Below are 5,625 nucleotides of genomic sequence, written 5' to 3'. Positions count from 1 at the left end.
GCGCAGATCACCTGAGGTCAGGAGTTCAAGACCAGCCTGGCCAACATGGTGAAACCCTGTCTCTACTAAAAACACAAAAAATTAGCCGAGCATGGAACCGGAGACAAATCAGCAACATTAAGAACATCAGGCCGGGCCCGGTGGCTCGCGCCCATAACCCTAGCACTCTGGGAGGCCAAGGGAAGGGGGCGCAGATCACCTGAGGTCAGGAGTTCAAGACCAGCCTGGCCAACATGGTGAAACCCTGTCTCTACTAAAAACACAAAAAATTAGCCGAGCATGGTGGCAGGCGCCTATAATCCCACGGACTCGGAAGGCTGAGGCTGGAGAATCCCTTGAACCCAGGAGGTGGAGGGTGCAGTGAAGTGAAATGCACCACTGCACTCCAGCCTGGGCAACAAGAGTGAAACTCTATCTCAAAAAGAAAAAGAAAAGAACACGCAGACAGAGAAGAACGACCTAAGAAGGCACACAAGGAACATCAGCATCTTAAGGAAAGGACTGAAGAGGACTGACAGAAAAAGACTCATATTTTCATATAAGGAACATGGGGGAAAAAAGAAAAAAAATTAAAAATAAAAGACTAATAGATGATAATGGCCAGAGCTTTAAAGAAAGAGACAATGAGATAAAACCTGGAAGCCTCAGCGAGACTGAGCTGCCTTCCCCGTGACACTGAGCTGCCTTCCCCGGCCCTTCCCAGCATTTCCTGCCAGCAGCACCCCTGCTCCAAGCCAAAAAGGAACCACGTCCACCTCGTCAGGACTGTTGCACGACAGCCGCACACACCTAAGAAACTAACTTCTTCTGGGCCGGGCAAAGTGGCTCACACCTGCAATCCAAGCACTTTGGGAGGCCGAGACAGGCATATTGCTTGAGTCCAAGAGTTCAAGACCAGCCTGAGTCTTGAACTCAAGACTGGCGAGACGCTGTCTCTATCAAACACATACACATACACACACACACACACACACACACACACACACACACACACACAGAGAGAGAATTAACCAGGCATGGTGGTGTGCTCCTGTAATCCCAGCTACTTGAAAGGCTGAGAGGCTGAAGCAGGAGGATGGCTTGAGCCCAGGAGGCAGAGGCTGCAATGAGCCGTGATCATGCCACTGCACTCCCACATGGGTGAAAGAGTCACATCCTGTCTCCCCCCCCAAAAAAAAAGAAGAAGAAGAAGAAGAAAAATTAACTCCTTTGTCCACATAGTAAAATTCAGTCTTCCATTAACTTCAAAAAGCCAAACTGATTAATTTTTAAGAAAAGAACAAACACACCTATAGCGAAGCGTGGAACATCACTACGGTCACTCCCCAGCTACAGCTGCCATGCAGTGGTACTGCCCCCGCCCTCAAGCTGGTCCCAGACTCAAACGGGAAGCCACTGCACATGTGTGACCACTGGCCAGGGAAAGAGAGGCCAAGACAGCTCGAAGGACTTGCGCATGGCCCCAGAAGGCTACGCTGTTTGGCAAGCACTGGATGCATAGAGATGCTTGGCCAACAAACTCCAAGAGGGCTCACACCAGCGCTGTTCCCTCCGACGCCAGTTCTCCACTCTAGAGAAGTGGCAGCCTTTAGCTACCACAGACATGGTGACCAGGACAAAGAGGCATGAAGCTGGCAAAACCACCAGGTTTGATGCACAGAAAGGCCAGCAGCGGCACCCAGTTGACTGGGCAGAGGAGGAAGAGGATGACAGGTACACAGGCCGTTAGAAACGGCCTCACCTTGACCCTGAGCGCGGTGGCAAGTGGGGCCCAGATTCCCTTACCCTGCTCAGGCACGCCGCAGGCCCGCTGCATCTGGAAGGAGCGTTAATAGCCGGTGCCCAGGCTGATGAGCGTGAGCACTGCCCCACGCACAGTCAGACCCTCGGTATGAGCATTAAAGACACCCCAGCCGTGCCCACGGCTACAATAGCCCCTCCTCACACCCCCCGCCACCCTACCTAGAGTCCAGCACCAATACATCCGCCTCTGGCCTCAGCATGGTGGAGCAGGATCCCTGCACTCACTCACTCACTCACTCACTCACTCACTCACTCACTCACTCACTCACTCACTTTCACTGATCAGCCGTGGAATCCTGAATTCAAACCCTACTTCCTAAACATCTTTTGAGACCTAGATTCCGCTTGTAATAAAAATAAGGAAAATGCAATTTTCTGGGATTCTGTAGGAAAAGAAGAGGACATAAGTGAAAGTATCTAGCACCGTATGTGCCTCCCACAGACCTTAGGAGTTACTGGGAAATACAAGTGAACGGGCCGCTGTGGAGTGCAGTTTCTAAAAGCAAGAGGAATACAGGAAAGGCGGCCCCAACCCTGCCTCTGAGAGCAAAACTGAAAAGAGCCACAGCCACAGCAGAGAATTCAGAACAGCCACTTGCACAAAGGCCACAGCAGCCAAGGGAAGCTGGGGGCCCAGGCCAGCAAGTGCCTTCAAGAGCAGAAAACAGATTTTTTAGGTGAAGCCGATCACCCGAGGAAACGAGACGAGCTCACACACCTGAAGACAGCTTCCCTCGGCAGTTCCACCCGTCTCCACAGGATTCAGTCCAAGTCCTGGTGTTAGAATAAATCACGAGGGCTACAACAAAGCTCAAACACCCCCAGGCTCCAGCACCCCCAGCCACCAACACAACTCTATTCAAGATCCACCTATCAACAGCGGTGGGGTAAGAAGGCGTTCCCCATCCTTAGTCCACTCTTTCTCCGTGGGTTGCAGCTAGGGTTTCCCGTGGGTCGTCTTGTGCATGTCACAGCCCTGCCCACAGCATAAAAACATACAGGGGTGAGGGAGATGAGCAAGACAGCCAACTTCTCAAAAGAGCAGCAAAGGAAGTCTGGGTGCCACGGCTCACACCTGCAGTCACACAGCTTTGGGAGGCACCGGCAGGAGGACTGCTTAAGGCCAGGAGTTCCAGGCCAGTCTGAGCAACATAGCAAGATCCTGTCTGTACCAGAACACACACACACACACACACACGAAAACTGGTTGTTGTGTTACTAAAAGTTTCCATTGTAACACTGAAGTTTAGAATACAGTACTACTAGGCCAAAATATCCTGGCATTTTATAGGATTTCTTTAACAAAATCTGATCACATCTAAACTGGCATCTTTCAGCTCACTTCTTCATTTCAATCTAAATTTAAAACACATTTGCTGCAGCTACAGGGCAGAATTAAACACGGAACAGATACCTCACAGATGTCAACCCAGTGGGTACAGCCCTTTGAGCATCACCTAAAGCCTCATAAAATCATCGCCAAGCCCATCCCCAAAAGCTGTAGTTAGTAAGCCACCAGGACTCGATATTTAGAAACTTTGTTCCCACTAACAAAAAACAAGCAACAATAAATTTTAAACAAAGGCTGACTGTACCCAGGAAATGGAGAGAATAAACAGAAAAAGACTCATGGACACCGGTGGTGGGTGGTGGGAGTGACAGTCTTGGCCCTCAGAACAGACTGAGAGACACCCTGCAGAGCCGAAGCCATCAGGAACCCTGCAGAACCACGGAGGGGAAACACCTGCCCCGGGCTACAAAGGCCACCCTCTGCCCTCTGCTTACTGCTCTGGTTCTGCCCTCCAGACACATGCAGGTCCCTAAAGCAGCTGCTATCCTGCTGATGTGCTGACACCATCAGATAGGAACGAGAATCCCAGTTTTATTTTTCCTAATAAACAAATCATCCATTTAGCAGCAAAATGTCAACAAACACCAAAAGCTTTAAAAGCATCCTTAGATTGACAAAGAACCCTCGCTTCTCATTTACCTCTTTCCCATGCCCAGGCAAAGAGCCCTCTGAGAACATGGGAAGCTTCACAGAAGGGGGTGGGGAGTGGCCAACCATGGCCAGGGCAAGACAGAAACCACATGTGCGTGAACACGTGTTCTACACAGAGCCTTATGTACTGGGCCACAGAGTAAGCAGAACCGGGCAGCTCCTGCTGCCAAAGTCAACACGTTCAGGCTGCCCGGCCTCCACCAGCACTTTCATGAAAGCTGCCTGCAGAGAGAGGGGCGGCCAGGGCAGGAGGCAGGACCCTGAAGCTGCCTGCAGAGAGAGGGATGGCCAGGGCAGGAGGCAGGACCTTCTGCAGCAGCACAGGGGCTTGGGTCCCACGCCTCCACAACAGTGCCCTCCACCACGTCCCTTCTCGTGCGTGCTGGTGCCACCACGGAGGCCCAGGGACCTTTTTGCTCTACTTCTTTTTCAAACTTGCAGCCCTGTGCCAGCAGCCAGCATTGCCTTCAAAATCCCTGCACACAAGCGGCAGGAAATCTCAACTGCACCTGAAGAGGAGCAGGCTGCCCTGGCTGGGTCAGGCACTACACATCCTGCTGTTGAGAGGGTCTATATTTCTTCCTTTTTTCTTCTAATCCTCCTGTCACCTAGAGCTGGAGTGCAGTGGTGTGATCATAGCTCACTACAACCTCTGCCTCCCGAGCTCAAGCGAACCTCCCACCTCAGCCTCCTGAGCAGCTAGGACGATAGGCATGCACACGATGCCTGGCTAATTTTTGTATTTTTTGGAGAGACAGGGTCTTCCCACGTTGCCCAGGCTGGTCTCGAACTCGCGATCTCAGGCGCTCCTCCCACCTCAGCCTCCCAGAATGCTGGGATTACAGACACAGTCTCATGGTGCCCGGCCAGTTTACACTTAGAACCCACCACTATCCCCTTGTTGACAGTAAGCATATCCCAAATCATTTTTCCCAATGGACAACACAAATAAATAATTAAGATCCTTATTCTGGAGTGGGGAAAAAGAGACTAGAATTCTCAGCAGAACTTCAGGAATCCAATGGCCAGTAACGAAGATGCCTCCCAGAGTCTCCTTGTCAGGTCCCATGCCTCCCCCTCCGCCAGGCACTGGGGTGCTCAGGCCACACTGGACCCTCCATCTCCTTCCTCCCACCTTCATCTTCTTCCCACCAAAAATCTAAGCAAGTTGTAAATGGGCCTTCTAGGGACAATGACATGTGTGAAGGCACGCAGAGTCCTTACTCCATTTGCTACAGGAACCCAATTATATTTGGGAAGAAACAAGCGGGACAGGAAAAAGGTACGTTGGTGTTTTTGCATCCATAAAGTTCACTTCAATTTAAACAGAACTTACTGAGTACTCTTATGCTAGATACAAGCAAAATGTTTTTCACCCTCAGATATAAAAACATAGAGGAAAAAACTCCCTTAAGCCAGCTGTAAAAATTGATGGTATTAAAAAATAAAACACTGGCCCCATGAGAATCACCATATTTAACAAAAGAAATAAAATAACTGCAATATTATAACCAACAAACGAAAAGCCATTCTCAATTCCCCAGCAGGACCTCTCCACACCTCCCAGGTCAGCAGAGGTCAGAGGACAGCAGAGGTCACAGGTCAGCAGAGGTCCCAGCACCCAGAGACACATTCCAGCTAAAAGTACACATGCGGGAAAACAGCGTGCTGACAGCCAGAGCTCCCAACACCCTCTGCGTGATGACAGGGGTGGGCGAAGCTCCAACGTTCCAAACCCTCCCCTGGGCCCTGGGACTCTCCGCCCATCAACCAGAGCGTGGCAGCGTGGCGGGGAGGTAGTGGGGGGTGAAGGGGGAGGG

At 51.0% G+C, this 5,625-nt stretch overlaps 1 protein-coding gene across 1 annotated transcript in view; it reads right to left on the bottom strand.

Annotated features, from left to right (window-relative positions):
* Positions 1 to 5,625, bottom strand: part of ANKRD11 (ankyrin repeat domain 11) — a 145,886-nt gene that overhangs the window by 135,167 nt on the left and 5,094 nt on the right. The gene's annotated exons all lie outside the window — the stretch shown is intronic.

This window comes from Colobus angolensis, unplaced genomic scaffold, assembly GCF_000951035.1.
Source record: "Colobus angolensis palliatus isolate OR3802 unplaced genomic scaffold, Cang.pa_1.0 Scaffold76, whole genome shotgun sequence".
NCBI classification, from domain to species: domain Eukaryota; kingdom Metazoa; phylum Chordata; class Mammalia; order Primates; family Cercopithecidae; genus Colobus; species Colobus angolensis.
The sequence above is the reverse complement of the archived record's forward strand: the minus strand, read 5'-3'. Positions and strand labels throughout refer to the sequence as shown.